This window comes from Balaenoptera acutorostrata, chromosome 1 (assembly GCF_949987535.1).
Source record: "Balaenoptera acutorostrata chromosome 1, mBalAcu1.1, whole genome shotgun sequence".
Classification (NCBI taxonomy): Eukaryota; Metazoa; Chordata; class Mammalia; order Artiodactyla; family Balaenopteridae; genus Balaenoptera; species Balaenoptera acutorostrata.
In genome coordinates this window covers 144,673,732-144,691,104 of record NC_080064.1, presented here as the reverse complement: position 1 = coordinate 144,691,104, position 17,373 = coordinate 144,673,732, and the positions used below count along the sequence as shown (strand labels likewise).

Here is a 17,373-nt window from a genome sequence, read left to right as displayed (position 1 = left end):
TCCTCCTCCTGCCTGCCACTGCCCCTCCCCCACCAACTCCCTGAAGCATCTGGTACCCTGGGAATTTGCTCCCACCCAGGCAGGGCAAGTGAAGCCTGACACAAAAGACTGTGAGCATCAGAGTGGCCATCTGACATGCAGAGAAATGACCCATGAGGGGAACGTAACCCAAGAAAATAACTCATGGGAAAACAAAAATATTCCCAGCAGCACTATTTTTAAATTTTTTTTTTTTTAATTTTATTTATTTATTTATGGCTGTGTTGGGTGTTCGTTTCTGTGCGAGGGCTTCCTCCAGTTGCGGCAAGTGGGGGCCACTCTTCATCGCGATGCGCGGGCCTCTCACTATCGCGGCCTCTCTTGTTGCGGAGCACAGGCTCCAGACGCGCAGGCTCAGTAGTTGTGGCTCACGGGCCCAGTCGCTCCGCGGCATGTGGGATCCTCCCAGACCAGGGCTCGAACCCGTGTGCCCTGCATTGGCAGGCAGATTCTCAACCACTGCGCCGCCAGGGAAGCCCCCAGCAGCACTATTTTTAAGGGAAAAAACTATAAAGAACGAAAAAGCAGACAAGTGTATAGCAGCGCCAAAAATACCATGACGGAATACTACACAGCTAATAAAAATAACAAGTTTATGGACTACAAACATGTAGAAATGTTTATATAGAGCAGTGTGAAGTGGAAAGTTATAACTAACAATGTAAAAATTAATTTCTATGTCTGTGTCTAGATCCTGAACACTGCTGTAAAAATTCTCACCACCCAAGAGATTAGAATCTTTATGAATTTATCCTATCTCAAATTAAGTGGACCACATTACTACATTTCTCTAGTAAGAACATTCTCTCAGTCTTACAACTTCTACTTACATTTCTTCCACTAGTCTCACACTTCTCAGCTCTCTCATAAGAGAATCCCAGGAGTCGTCTGTGACTCTTGCTCTGCCTGCCTGATTTTGGCAACACAATCCCTCTCCTTTCTTGTGTTCTAGCCACAAGGGCCTGTTGGATCCTTGAATTTGCCAAGTGCTCTGCTGTCTTGAGGTCTTCCCTTATGCACTTCCTGCTCCCTAGAAGGCCCTTGCTTTGCATAAGTCAACTCAACCAAGTCTCATATTTATGCCCCTCCACTGTTATCCACATGCACGTTTCCCTTCATAGCACCTAGCACGCTGTGTAATTATAGATATATTTGCATGACTAGTGGCTTACAATGTCCCCCTCCCCTAAATAAACTGAGGAATCTGGGCTGTTCACAATCATATAACTACCTAGCACTTGACAGAGTGCCTGGCCCAGACTGGTTGTCTAATAAAACTTTGTGAATGAATGAAGTGATATGAATATAATTTAATATTCATTAGGTTTTATTTTTTCCACAAAAATACCATGTAGCATAGACTAATGAAAATGCCTTGCACTCATTCGAGTAGTACTTTCTAATTTCAAAGCATTTTCATATACAATAATAAAATTTAAAAATTCTTTAGTATCCTATGAGGTAGACATTATTCCAGCTTCACATTTGAGGAAATGGAGACTTGGGGAAATGAAATAATTGGTCCAAGCTGAACTAAGTGGTAGGGAGAGGTATGGAATCCACACTTGCTTGGATTCAGGCCAGTGACTTGGACCTTCTGTCTCTGTGACTCCAAGTATGTCACTGTGTCCACTACGGGATGCACTGGGAGCACCAGAGGGCTGGAAAGTGCAGAGGCATTATGCTGATGGCTACTGATACTTGGGAATGATGGGAGGTGATGGGGCTACAGTCTGGGGAGAGGGTCCTGGCCCTGGCCAGGGAGGGTTGGAGTGAGGAGGCAGTGGGCAGTGGGCCTCAGATGTGGCTCTCAGGTCACTCTTTCACATGCAACCTGCAGTTGTTCAATGCCTCATTGTCAGTGTTACTCTGGCGGTCATGCAATAGGTATATGAAACTGTTGATTACTGATAATTGCACAGATGGCTCCACAGTCATCAACCTCAGATGCAACACAACAGAACCAACAGAGCATGGGCCTGGGGTCCAAGCTGCTGGGCTGAACGCCAAAGGTGTGGTCAGAAAGTCAAGTGACACAGAGAAGTCAAGGAGAGTCAACATGGATATTTCAGCACCATCACTCTGGCAAAGCTATGACCTTATTCATCATATTGTTTGTCCTATCTGAATATTTATAAAAATAGAAGCTCAAAGGGCAGAGGTGTGGTGGGAGGGAGTAGGATATAAAAAGGCAAGTAACCAAATGAAGGCCTAACCCTGAAGGCAGAAAATCCTTTCTTGGGTCACATGCTTTTAGTGCACCCTTTTCATCATTTCAGCTTTCACACTGTGTCAAAGCCTTCATCGTCTTTTCAACCCCTGTCTACAGCAGCTTTCCATAAAGAGCTTGATGACAGCTCTGTCTGTTGGGAAAACCACAGCCTCATTTTTCTCTCTCTTCAGAAGAAGAGAGAAAAAAACCTTAGAACTGTGATACTTGCCACCACTTAACAAGGTGGGCTTGCAAGGCCAGCAGTGGAGAGGCTGGTTATTTCTTCCCTGACAGCATTTGTAATTCCAGCAGCTGCCTCTAGGCAAATGGCAGGTGGTGCCTGACGTTGATTGCACAGGCCCAAAGCTGAGATTCACCCCAAACAAGTATAACTAAAACAAATCAGGAGCTCAATGTTCATTGCCTTTCTCATGCTTTTTGCATTATTAAATTACTAAGTTTTTTGCATTATGCTTTTGTATTACTAAAATAATACTACAGTTATTATTAATAACATAATTACTTGAGAGGAACACTGTAACATTAAAACAAATCCAATAATAAATATAGCTACCATTTTTAACACCTTGCCTATGTTACCTTTTTCATTTTTCACAATAACCTTTTTACTAGCAAGGAAAATGAGATTCGGACTTACCCAGTAGGGTGCGAAGTTGGAAGTTAGGAGATGAAGTCTGTTCCCAACTATGTTATTAATTAGCTGTGTGGCCACAGGCAAGTCTAGTTACCTCTCTGGGCTTCGATTTCCTTTCTGGAGACGGAAAATGAGTGAGTTAGACTTGCAGATGGTGTAGGTACCTTCTTGCTTTAAGTGTCTTCATGCTGAATTTTTTTTTTTTTTTTAAACCTCTTCCTTTTTATTTATTTATTTATTTATTTATTTATGGCTGTGTTGGGTCTTCGTTTCCGTGTGAGGGCTTTCTCTAGTTGTGGCAAGTGGGGGCCACTCTTCATCGCGGTGCGCGGGCCTCTCACTATCGTGGCCTCTCCCGTTGCGGAGCACAGGCTCCAGACGCGCAGGCTCAGTAGTTGTGGCTCACGGGCCCAGTTGCTCCGCGGCATGTGGGATCCTCCCAGACCAGGGCTCGAACCCGCGTCCCCTGCATTGGCAGGCAGACTCTCAACCACTGCGCCACCAGGGAAGCCCCATGCTGAATTTTATTGCGTTCTTTCATCAATGATTGTTCTAGTTCTTGTTTTGGGTTTTGGGTTTTTTCTTTCCTAATCCCCATAGTTTTCTCATCATCCAACTCTCAGCTTATCACCTCTCAGCGAGATTTCATTGACCAATCCTGCTAAAATAGCTTGTCCAGCCTCCCACTCTTTATTACAAAGTCTAAACACCTTGGCATGGTACACACAACTGCCGCAGATTGGCCCCCATTTTCTCTTCCAGAGCCTAGTAAACGGTCAATGAATATTTGTTGATTGAATTTATGAATAAATCCAATTTATTAAAAGTTCTTTTGATTCTGTCACAAAAACCCTAGAATTGTGCTGTCCAATATGGTAGTCAATAGCCACATATAGCTATTTAAATTTACATTAAAAGTTCAGTTCCTCAGTCCTCCTTTCAAGTATTCAATGCTGTATGTGGCTAGTGGATAGTGTAAAGGACAGTGCAGAACAAAACATGTCCATCATTGCACAAAGTTCTACTGGGGAGTGCTGGTCTAAATTCTGGCTCTTTCTCTCCAACGCCACCATGATTCCTCACCTGGATTCTTATAACCGTCTCCTAAGTGGCCTGACAGTAGCCTCCTCCCATGCTAGTCCATTCTCCACTCTGCCTCATTCATTTAGTTCATTTATTCATGCAGCAAGTATTTAAGGAGACCTACTAGAGAATGGACTTGAGGATATGGGGAGGGGGAAGGGTAAGCTGTGACAAAGTAAGAGAGTGGCATGGACATATATACACTACCAAACGTAAAATAGATAGCTAGTGGGAAGCAGCCACATAGCACAGGGAGATCAGCTCGGTGCTTTGTGACCACCTAGAGAGATGGGATAGAGAGGGTGGGAGGGAGGCTCAAGATGGAGGGGATATGGGGATATATGTATATGTATAGTTGATTCACTTTGTTATACAGCAGAAAATAACACACCATTGTAAAGCAATTATACTCCAATAAAGATGTTAAAAAAAAAAAATTTGAGGAGGACCTTATACATGCCAGGTCTTTACAGGAGACCAAGCAGGGCACAAGTCAGACCTAGTCCTGCCTCAGTGAACTTACAGGCTGGAGATAATGTGTGTATGTCATTCTCACGCTTCAAAACTAATGTTGTGTCCTCTACCAAAGTACTCTACAGTGTTGTTCCTAGAATTCTGGGCTCTGGGGGATACAGCAGACAGAGTCAACTCTGCTCTCAAGAGGGGGTCAACTGATGGAGAGGTTCCTGTGTGTGTGTGTGTGTGTGTGTGTGTGTGTGTGTGTGTGTGTGTGTAAAATGGCAGGAGGGCCCATGGGCTGCACTTCTGCCTTCTGGCCCCTGAGCTGGAGGACGAATGGCCTCCTCGCGCACTAAGGTCTCAGTTTCAGCTCTCCCTTATCACCGCTCCTGCGTGTTCTGTACCTGGTCCTCTACCATATTGCTCTAATGCTGTCCCCTGTCCTCTGCATACACTTCTCTCAGTGGGATTTTATTTCTCTTACCCTGATTCTCTTACCCTGAACTCTCATTCATCCTACCAAACCCACTTCAAATATCATTTTCTGTGAACTCTTTCCCGGCAATCCCAGATAAGTGAGGGGATCTTTGTCCTGTGTGCCCATAGCTACCTGTTGTTCAGTCTAGTACAACACTTATCATGTTTACCCTTAACCATTTATTTGTATATGCCTCCCTCCAGCAGGCTGGAATTTTTCCAGATGAAAACTTCTTATTCATCATCATAGCCTCAATGCCTGAAACATAATAAGTCCCCAATAAACGATTTTGGACAGATGATTAATAAATGATGACTGGACGAATACATAAGTGAATAAATGTGTGAATATTATGAAAGTGCCTGGCCTGTCTGCAGTTCCCCGGGGAGGCTGCATTGGTTCTCAAACTTCAAAGTGGAATAAAGAGACCATAACTATCTACTTACTCTTTTCAAAGAGAAAATGTTATTTTTCTTAACATTCATACTTTTAGCCTACTCTAAATATCCCTTCAGCTCTTTTTTCCTAGAGAAGATTTTTTTTTTTGTCCCTGCGAGCCTTCCTTTGTGACTACCCAAAACTCAAGGATCAAATACTTCATTTCTAAATGCCATGTGTCACAGGAAGCTCTTTCTTCTGATTGGGGAATGACCTCAGTGCTGCCAGAGTGCTTACTTACCATTCCTCCCAACTTTCATGTTTACGACTGCTGTCAAAACTGTTGTGCGTAAGATATAAAATTTCTTCATTAAGCATTATTACACCACTATGTGAGTGTTTTATAAACCAATCTGAAGCAGGCCTAAAATTTCTTAATTTTTCTCACACCTTTAAAAACACAATCAAACCAAAGAGAAACCTCACGAAATAATCCCATAGAGGTTCCCTTCAGGTGCCCTAGGGTGACCCTCTGTTCACCCAACCATTATTGTTATTTCTATGGTTTCTATGAAACCCCTCAACAAGCCACTTCAACAAACCAGATATTAATTAACCTTCAGCTAGCTTGCAAACATTCTGAGATTCAAATTGTTTTTCTTGATACTTCAGGATATTTTAAGCGAGCAGATTAATCTTCCTCACATCTGCACCTCCACATGACTCTGCAGACACGTCATCTGAGATGGGAACCTGGGTGTCTTCACCAAAAGTACACAACCCCAGCTGCTTCTCACTTTCCCCAGTGGCCTGAGCTCTGTGTCTTTCATTATAGGCTGGGGAAGAAAAATTGAGTTGGAAATACATCTATAATTACCATTTCTTAGAATTACTTCAGTTAAATTTGTTAGTATCAATTACACAGGAGCAATATTTCATTCTTAGAAAATCCTAGTTGCTAAAATCTTCTACTAGTCACTTAATCAGCAATACTCAGAGACAAAGCCACATCCAGCCCTTGTACATCTAAGATTTTGGTACACAAAATTATAATCCTTGAGTTTTTTAGATTATTTTCTGGTAAACTCCTGTTCTGATTTTATCAATAGAAATGATCCAATAATGTGCATTGCTGTGATCAAGGCTGCGCAAAGGGGGTCAGGTGTGCATGTGTGTGTGTGTGTGTGTGTGTGTGCTATCCTCAGGGTATCAGTACATATCACACCAGATCAATAAAGGAGTTTTTGTAAAAAATAAAGGCTTGCCAGAGGCTCTGGAATTCCCAACTATGACTTAAAACAGAGGAATTCCTTCCCAGATTGTGAAAACTTTATTGACTTTTAACTACTAAAAAGAACTGATCTTAAAGTGAGGGAAATGTTATGGGTTTCTTAGGAAAAACTGTTGTGTAAATATAGTGGTTCTGCCTTATTATCTTGACTTAGCCCGGAAAAGCAGAAGCTAACATAGATGCATTAACCTTTCTCAAGTATAGATAGAGGTTTAATGAGGACAATGGACATTTGCTGTCCATTTCAGGGAAGATCAAATAAGAAAAAATGGACTTAAGTTTCAACCAGAGAGAGTGTGATCAGACTTAAGCGAGAGCTTGTTGATTATACAGCTGGTTTATGCAGCTTCCCTAAAGAGGAGCAGGGGATTTAACAAGTACTTACTGGGTGTCTATTGCATAGAAGGCTTAGGTTGTGGAGGATAAAAAGAAAAGCAAGGTACATTCAGTCGCTGCCCTTTAGGAGGTCACAATCTAGTTGGAGAGACAAGACAATTACTCACAAAATGACGGGTAATATAGAATAATAATGCAAGACATGGCCTGAGACAGTATATACAAGGGCCAAGGGAGTAAGGGAGTTGAGCACTCTGAGTCCAGGATAGGGAGAGATCCCCACGGGCTGAAGCAACTGGTAAATCTTAGTATTGAGCCTTGGAGGATGGAAAGGGTTTTGCGAAGAGGAGAGAAGGAGGAGAAGCAGGAAGGGTATTTCAAGAGAGGTTACCAGATATTTTGAAAATAAGCTTGAAGAACAAATACATAATTGTACTTATATGAGGTACCTAGAGTAGCCAAATTCAAAAAAGACAAAAAGTAGAATGATGGTTGCCTGGGGGGAGGGGAAAGTGGGGAATTTATTCTTTAATGGGTACAGAGTTTCAGTATGGGAAAATGAAGTCTTTCTAGAGATAGAAGATGATTGCACAACAATGAATGTACTTAATGACACTGAACTGCATGCTTAAAATGGTTAAAATGGTAAATTTTATATTATACCCATTTTACCACAATTTTTAAAAATTGAGATAGACAACTATCTGTTCCTAGAGGAGAGAGGATGAGTTTATATTGAACTTGTGAGGTCTCTTCTTTTATGACTCCATATTAACTGTATGTGTGGCCCATGTGACAGCAAGTGTGAAATTATTAAATATAATCCATCCCTGGGCTGTTGCCCTTTAAGGGTATTTGATGGTTGTGGTCGTCTTAGTCTGTTGAGGTTGCTATAACAGAATATCATAGACTGGATAGCTTACAGAAATGCATTTCCCACAGTTCTGGAGGCTGAAAGACTGAGGTCAGGGCACCAGCATGGTCCGGTCCTCTTCTGGTTTCAGACTTTTCCTTGTATCCTCACATGGCAGAAAGAGAGGAAGCAAGCTCTCTCTTGAGTCTCATAAGGGCACTAATCCCATTTGTGAGGGCTCCATCCTTGTGACCTCATCTAATCCTAATTACCTCCCAAAGGCCCCACCCCATCTTCTGATATCCTCACACTGGGTTATAGGTTTTCAACATACGAATTCAGTCCATAACAGTGGTTGACTACCTAGCAGCTTTTCCCCTCCTTCTTCCTTACACACAGAAGTCCACTTCCACTAGAGCGGCCACTTACTTTCCCAGCTTCATCATAGGTAGAACATAGGCATGTGACCCTATCCTGACCCTTGATACTAAGGAGAAATCTGCCAGGGGGTAAAATTTTGGAAAAAATTTTCCTCCCCATTTAAAAAAGAGAGATAAAATTCTAATGGTGTGCACTTTCTCCCTGTCTTCCTTTGGATATTTTTGTGAAGACATAATGCTTAATGCTAGATGGCTAACCTACATCCATATGGGAGAGACTAAAGAATGACAGATAAGTCAATATGGAATCTTTACTAACTTGTTACTATATTAATCACCCTCATAAAATAGATTCCTCCTTGTTTAAGTTACTATTAGTTAAGTATTTGTTTATTTGCAGCCAAGATGATTCCAATGAACTATGGTATTACAAGGACAGCCCTACAACACATTGCAGGAAATTCGTATTCAGCTGGAGTTTGTTCTTCCCTTAAAAAATGTGTTTATTGGGGCTTCCCTGGTGGCGCAGTGGTTGAGAATCTGCCTGCTAATGCAGGAGACACGGGTTCGAGCCCTGGTCTGGGAAGATCCCACATGCCACGGAGCAGCTGGGCCCGTGAGCCACAGCTGCTGAGCCTGCGCGTCTGGAGCCTGTGCCCCGCAACGGGAGGGGCCGCGATAGTGAAAGGCCCGCGCACCGCGATGAAGAGCGGTCCCCGCACCGCGATGAAGAGTGGCCCCCACTTGCCGCAACTAGAGAAAGCCCTCGCACGAACCGAAGACCCAGCACAGCCAAAAAAAAAAAAAAAAAAAAAATGTGTTTATTATAATTTTCTTCCATTACATGGCAGGCAAAATAAAGAACATAAAGATCAGGACAAAAAGAATAGCTAGTGCTGGGCTTGGAAAGGCATAGGACCATCAGCAAATAAGCTGGTAGTAAACAAAGTAAACAGCCAGCATTTTGCCACACACTGGAAAGAATCACATTCTCCTTTGTAACTGAGAAAGGTTGTATTTAAAGGGAACATTGGGTAAAATTATAAACAAAGACTGAGAACTCTCTGAAAACAGTAAGGGTCTAGAAGCAAGAAAGCAATAACCCAGTGGAGATCAGAGCAGGATACTAACAGTGTAGCGTAAGAGGAGGGTCAGTGGAATCCATAAGACAAACCTAAGGTCTACATCAGACCACTGTCTTCTCTCAGCTCAGCTCTATAGGTTTCAGTAATTCTCAACTAAGCTTCCTGCTTGTCTTAGGAAGACCCAAGTTAAAGTGCCCCTCAACATACTGCTACATATAGATACAAGGTCTGCATGGGTCTGCTCTGATTTGAAATAAAGATTCTGACACTCTTTTGTCAGATTTTTCTACCAAGATGAACATCTTTCTGGGGGTATTGCAATTTAGATATTTATTAAGCACTTTTATTAGCTGGTGGTATTACAGCTACTTCCAAAGTTGATTAAACAGACACAGCCAAGGAAGGGAGGATGGTTCCATCTGTCCATTAATGATGTTGGCAGCCCTGAGCAAGGGATCCAGGCACGGGGCAATCTGTCACATCCCAGTTATGAATGTCCTGTGGTGCTTTTAACAGGAACCAAGGTGCTGCACTAGGCAGCTGTCCCCTAAGAATAAGACGCCTTGATCTGAGGCAACTAGAATTAAACCACTTACTTCTCCAGAAAAAAAGAAATGGATTCCATGATATGGTCTACCTCCTTTCCCATTGTTCACACACTAATTTTTTAAAAAGGGAAACTTGAGTTCCCTGAGAGGAAGCTGATCCTAATGTTTGGCAAAGCACTGTGTTTAAAGAAAAACCCACAAAACTCAGAGCTGTGAATGAATGACACAAATGTCCTCATAAAACTGCAGCCCATGTGAAATATGGCTGATCCAACACATCAGGGATTAGCGAGTCTTCCCATAAGGCCCAGCTTGCTTTAAGGCTAAAAATGGAATGAGAAACGCCAACTCATATCATCTAATCTGATCAAGGGCAGAGTCTTTGGGCTATTCTCTCAGCATTCAAGGAATGTGGTATTATTCCCCTGATAGCACACAAACTCTCCATGAGTTGCAGAGTCCCAGTGGAGATGTAAGTGTTTTGCCTCTGGTGAAAATGAACTTCCATGGAAAATGTGACACAAACACTACCTTTTGGGTCTCATATGAATCAGGTTTTATACCAGAAAGACTTTTCTCATTAAAACTGTACTTTGGGGAAGTGGCTCTCAAAGGACTTGTGGGGCTTCCTGATGGTCCTCCAGGGCAGGGGTCCCCAACCCCTGGGCCACGGACCGGTACTGGGCCACAGCCTGGTAGGAACCAGGCTGCACAGCAGGAGGTCAGTGGCAGGGCAGTGAGCGAAGCTTCATCTGCCGGTCCCCCATCGCTGGCATTACCGCCTGAAACACCCTCCCCACCCACCCCGGTCTGTGGAAAAATTGTCTTCCATGAAACCGGTCCCCAGTGTCAAAAAGGTTGGGGACCGCTGCCCTAGGGCCTGACTGCCCCCGCAACCCCTACCCCGTGACCTGTTCTGTTTTACTCAGGTTTAAAAAGGGGAAGAATGTAGAGCAGTGGGAAGAATACGGGGATATTCTGGGGGGTCAGATCTGTGATTAAATTTTAAGCCTGCTGCTTCCTCACTGTGTGATACTGGACACATTCACTAATTTCTCCGAGCATCTACCTTAGAGGGTTGATGTGAGCCAATATATGTAACGTACCTAAGGAAACACAAAGGATCAGATTGTTAAAGCATACTCATAAGAATAGATCTTACCCAGTCTCAAGCTTTACTAATAACATCAGTGAAACAGGTCATTGCAAGATTCAGGTAAAGCAATGAGTGGTCTGAGACTAATGCAGCCCCCCAGGCCCTTTAATGCCACATCAAGATATGCTCTTGCCCAGATGAACATAGAAAACCTTTAAGCCATATATATGGCCACATCACCTACACGGAAAAGAGTCATTGGGAAGTACCTTCATATTTATATTCAGATAGTTACCTAATTTACTTTACTTTTTCCCAGAAACCATGCTCAACGTATCCATAGGTTCTAGGTTTGTAACAAATGAGCAACCCAGGCAGATCAGGTATCTCCTTATAAAAGCATTTCATAGATAAGGATCCTGCAACTAGCAAATAGCATTAGTATGCTTAGTTGGATGTCTATCATTAGCATGCTTACATGAAGATTTGACTGAGTTACCTTCCCTCTGTCTTTCCCATGGGCTTCCCCCCGGTAAAGAGGGAGGATGGATTGTAGGTCTATTGTTAAACATTTCCTGCCTAGAACCTAACCCAGACTGGAACTTGACAGATAGTAGCTTTTATCACATTATGAAAAATAATAACTACAATATGACTGTGCTTACTGTACTTCTATTTCTTCCTGACTTTCCAGGTCTCGCCTAATTCAGCCTCTCTCTTTCATCTAGGCCTCACCTGTCCAATTGTGTGCGATTCTCACCTCAGCCTTTTCTCCCCTTATTCCATTCTACTGCTCTACCCATCTTTCAAGGTCGGTCAAGAGCCCCTTCCTCCTGAAGACATCCATGTCTACTTCTGCCCTCTGATCTCGCCCTTTCTACCATCTATAATCCATGATCTAACACTGAGTTTAGAGTATCTTATATCATTCTGTTTCTTACTTTTGTATGTATGACAGTTTTCTTTCTCTAAATAGGTTATAAATCCTAGGAGAGCTGAGAACTCTAACTTGCTCTGAGTCACTTATACCAGGAAACATTGCTTGATCCACCTCCCCAACAGACATGGTCCCACGTTATTGACCCCATCAACACCCCACTTCCCATACTGTGAGGTTATCATAATTTCTTGTAATTCCAGATTTAATTGTTGTTTCTCTTTAAGGGCAACAAGCTCCTGGAAGACAGGGTCATGTCTCTTTTGCTCACTTTTATAAACCTAGTGCCAGATACAGCACCTGGCAAGGAGTAGGTAATTAATAAATATTTGTTGAAGAACCTGGTTTTCTAGTGGTAAAACTAGGTGGAGCAAGGAGGTCCATTAATGTATACAATGAACATATTGAGCACCTACTCTGGATACTCAAGGTGCAGAGATGAATAAGACATGATTTCAGTCATCTAATGTCTGGCCTGAGAAAGTTTGAGTCAACTTCTTTACCACCACTATCTGGGTCTATAGATATGTAAAAAAATGTTAAGCAGATAAAGTCAAAACCAAATCCCATTAGTTAAGCCCAATGAGTTAATGGGAAGAAAGTAGAAAAAATAGGGGAATGTAGCTCTAGAGAGGTGTGGGTGCTCTCAGGAAGACTTCCTGCTCCCATTGCCTCTTCTTCCTCCCCAACGGCCATCGTACAAGTTTTACCACTGGCCTCAATTCATGTGAAATCCTTACAGCAATCCTTAAATTGAGCTTTAACTTAGTAACTAGACAGTTGTGTAGGTATATGCTAGGGCACCTTTCTGGATGCCTTTTTTTTTTAGAATGACACAATCTGAATAGCATTCCGACTTGTTTATAGCAGATTTTGGCCACCAACATAAAGCTACATGCTAATTAACTATATTGTTCAAACCAGATAATAATATATACTTAATTTTGTCCATCTTAATATCACCCTATGTAGTAAAAGACATCATCTTATCATTGCTTTTCCTAAATCAACAACTTTCATAGGTTTGGTACAGGGTCAGTCCATTCCTTAGTCTTCTGAGAAATAAGGGAATCAATGAATTTGGTATTAATTAGTTGTATCTTACGAAAGCTGAAGAGAAACTCTAGTGGACCAATCTCTCAACTCCTCCTGGGAAGAGGGGTTGGGATTATGGAATGGAGGCAGATTGATTCATATATGCTATTTTCTCAAGTATGTAAGGTGATTCCCTTCCTTCCCTCCTCCCTCCCTCCCTCCCTCTTTTCCTTCCATCCATTCTGAGCCAAATGCTTACATAGTGCTGCTCAATATGAGAAAGTTTCTTCCACTCAGGCTTTCACCTTCCGAGGCTGCTTCTTGGTGCCCAAGCTAAAGCCGTCTGCAATCTACACCAACATCCCTAGCTGCCTTTGGCCGTATATTAAAAAGATTGATTCTTTCAAAAGCAATCAGCTGGCTGCTTCTTTTTCCCCATTACATTTGCCCTCCCACTAAGGGGCTTCTCTTCTTCCCTCCTGGGAGGTGAGCTCCATATCCCTTGGTACTCTCTTCAAAGCCTTTTTCCATACTCCGTCCTCCTCTGCCACAATGTGTTAGTAATTATTTCTCGGCTCTCCCACTAAACTGGAGCTCTTTGAAGGCAGGATCTGTGTCTCATTTGCCTTAGCATACCCAGTGCCTTCAAGAGGGCCTGGCACATGGTGAGTGTTGAGTAAATGTTTGGATTTAATGAATACATTGAATCTACGTTGAATCAGAGAACAAATACTTAGCATCTGGGAGATACAAAAAGAAGTAGGTTTAATGATTCATATTCGAGCACTTCATCCATCTGTGACAGAGGAATAAATGGCAAGGGATCCTATAGGCTACAACACCCTTCTGGGTGAAGCCAGGGTCGGTGGAGAGGCAGTAACAAGAAAGAACAATAGAAATTTGATCTGTGTCTTTTGTAGTCTCTGGGGACAGCTGGACAACATCGATCTAAAGAGAAATTTGAGGGGGAAAAAAAACCAGACAAAAGAACCCCTTCAACTGGTTTCAATTTAGCCAATGTAACCCCCTTCCCATTTATCAGGACTCAGCACATTTTTTTTTTCTCTTTCCACACCACTTAGAACTCTGACCAATGATCTCAGATGGTTCTTTTTTCCCACATAGATTTTAGTACCATCTCTAATGCATTCATTTGGATTAAAAATAAAGACAAAAAGAATTACAGTTGCTTAAGAGGCCTCTTCTGTCCCCTCCCCGATCTGTCCATGGGAGGTCCAAAGCCCAGAAGTCTACTTGGAGGGGCCTGGTGGAGGCGTCCTGAGGAATGTAAACAGCATTATGAAACCAGAACCTCAGAGTTTTGGTGAGAGAATGGAGTTTTGGGAGGTCCCTCTCCCTGATGTGTCCATGAGTCGGAGTTAGCTATGCTTCTAAGAGATGGAACAGCCATTAGTCAAGGCCAACTTGAAGGAAAATATGTCTTGTACTGTAAGCTCAACCCCACAATTCCTAAAATGGACCAGTCTGGCCTGCTTCCAGACTGCACAACATAAACTACAGAGACAGTGGAACAAATGTGATTATCATATTTTATTAGTGCCCCCCTGTGCGCTGTCCTGGTCTCAGGTGCCTGGCCATCTAAGACATTCTCTTAGCTCAGCCTCAGGATGCAGACATTTGCCTGATGGATAAGTAGTTGGCAAAAGCACATTAAGTTCCTCAGAGGAAAGATGCAGTCATATTATTTGACCCAAATCATTATGACTTATATACAGAAATAGGATTGGGAGTGTGGTTTGCTTTCTTTCTGACGTCCTCAATTTCTCATCGGAAGCTTAACATGGATTTGCAACTGTTTGGTACAGGATTTCTGGAATTCTCTTTCTCTCCTAGAAAGGTGGGTATTTTATTAGAAGCAATAGTAATAGCAATAGCTACACTTCATGACTCTCCGCCTTGTGTTAGGTGCCACAGCAAAGCCCTTTATATGAGTTACTTCTGTATTAGTTTGCTAGGGCTTCCATAACAAAATCTACAGCCTGGGGGGCTTAAACAACAGAAATTAATTTTCTCACAGTTCTGGCAGCTAGAAGTCCAAGATCAAGCTGCCAGAAAATTTAGTTTCTGGTGAGGTCTCTCTTCCTGGCTTGCAGATGGTACTTTCTCACTGTGTCCTCACATGCCTTTTTTTCTGTGCACACAAGGAGACAGAGAGAAAGATCCCTGGTGTCTCTTCCTCTTCTTATAAGGACATTAGTCCTATTGAATGAAGGCCTCACCCTATGACCTCATTTTAATCTGATTACCTCCTTATAGGGCCTAACTCCAAATACAGTCACACCGGGGCTTAGAGCTTCAACATATGAATTTTGGTGGAACACAATTCAGTTCATAATAACCTCAATGAGTCCTCTCCACAAGCTTGGGAAGTCAGGGGCATTCTCTACCTTCTATTGCTGAATAAACTGAGGGTTAAGTAATTTGCCCAAAGTCTCACTGCCAATAAGTAACTTGTTGGTGTTGGTGTTGCTTTTCTTATAGAAGGAGAAGTGGAAATACAGAGAGCTCATTGGTATGAATGTAGGGTTGCTAGTAGAAAAGTCAGAAAGGAACTGGCAGGTGGAAGCAAGAGCAGAGCACTGAATTCACTGGGATAGAGCCTTTCGCATCAAGGCTCTGGAAGAGCAAGAAGCTAGGCCATAGGAAAGGCCAGACATGGCCTCCAGTGCTGCAGAAACTGAAGAAGAGATTAAGAATTTGGCATCCAGCAGATCACCGCCTGAAAGGAGAATGTAAAGTGTGTGAAAAGCCTGGTGGTTCAACTGCGTGAACATGAAGACCAGGAGAGTCTCGATTGGGGTCGGTTCCAAACTACGGCTTTCCCCTGCATTCATTGGGGTTTCATAGGCCCAGGTATACAGAGCACAAGGAGAAAATATATTTGAAAATGAAATATTTCTTTCTGGGAAAAAAAGAAAGATGAGTTTAGTTAGACGAGTCACTGGTCATCGTGCTGAGCTCCGAATACTAAGACAAGAAGATGTGGTCACTATCTTCCGGGCGCTCACAGTCTCGGCAGCGGTGAAGGGAGTCTTCCTTTCCGGGCCCCCTGATCTGGATACAACTGGGAAGTAGGAAAATGTCCCTTTGGGCTCCTTCCTTCTCTGAGTCACCCTTTGGGGTCCCCCATTGGTGCCACTCTCCTCAGAGGTCACCTTTTCCATGTCTACCTCCAATCTGGCAGCTGGCACCCAAGGTTATCCAGGGTCTTCGCTGGTGATGACTCACCCCATCAGAAATTTCTTGATATTTCTTCCACTAAAACATCTTTGATCCAAGTTCCTTTCCCTTGAGGCAAGTCTGGCTAGGAAAGGAAAGGTCATAGCTCATTTGTTCCTTCTCTTGGGTAACGTCCTGACATGTTATTGGTGGCCTCTGGAGACTGGCACCGATTTCAGGCACCACAGCAGGCAGTATGCTGGGAATTTTTTGAGGGTAGGTGAGTCTGTCAATGGACATCAGACCCACGGTGGATGAGACATCATTCATCCTGCGCTTTTCACAAATAAGGCTATTCCCGCTACTACACAGAACTGGGCTAAAGGGTGTGTACCAGCCCCTGTCAGTGCTTCACTCCTATCTCCTAGACCTCATATTCCAGAATGAAGAAGCCCATGCTGCTTCTGGTTGTCTGCCAAGGACATCCCTGGGAGTCACCCTCAACCAATGACTCTCCAGGGATGGGGTATAAATAACTCAGCTCCCTCATCCCTTGGGTGGGATCATTTTGAGGCATATGTTTTACACCGTGACCTCACGTTTCCCTGTGGAGTTTCAGTTACTCGCAGTAGAAAAGGAATAATAATATACCTATTATTGGCGGCTTCCCCTTCCCTTCTTCACTGCCAAATGGCAAACGGTGTTTCCTGTGTTTCACAAATCAATTGCTTGCACTGAAATCCTTCTCTCCGTGTCAGCTTCCAGAGGGAAGCAAACTGAGAAAGGGTGGCCATCAGAGAAATGAACAGAGGCATGCAGCAGGACAGTGTACAGGCCAGGCTCTCTCATCGTGCTGTGTCATTGGCAGCCCCCTGTGGGGAGCCTTACCAGCACCCCTCCTCTTCCCTCGTCTGCATGGCCATGAGAAGAGGGTGGGGAGCCCACATCAGAGCTGGTCTCCCTGCGGAGACGTTTGGAAAGGGCAGCCCCAGCTGATGGTGTTTCCTAACTTCTCTGAGTGGAAACTTAATTGGGATTAATTCTGCCGGGGCAAGTACAGGGCCCTGGGAATAAATGTTTCAATAGGATGCATGGGATTTGGTGTCAGAAATGTCTTGTTTGGATTCTAGGTCTACCACATATGAGCTATCTGGCTGCTTAACGTCTCTATGCCCTATTGTCCTCATCTATAAAATGGGATAATAATTGCTGCCTCAAAGAATTGTTCCAAGGATGACAAAAATAGCCAATAAGATTCCCAGAGGCTTACATGAAGTTAATGTAGCTCAAAACAGCCTTATCAGGGTGTGTCACGGGTCACTTAGCCA

General features: G+C 43.2%; 1 long non-coding RNA gene across 1 annotated transcript; it reads right to left on the bottom strand.

Moving 5' to 3' along the window:
* Window positions 1-271: 271 nt before the first annotated feature.
* LOC130705623 (uncharacterized) lies at window positions 272-11,007 on the bottom strand. Its single transcript, XR_009005945.1, has 3 exons — window positions 10,867-11,007; window positions 2,910-3,023; window positions 272-546 (listed from the first exon to the last, which is right to left on the bottom strand). It is a non-coding gene; the product is annotated as an uncharacterized LOC130705623 (long non-coding RNA).
* Window positions 11,008-17,373: the final 6,366 nt, after the last annotated feature.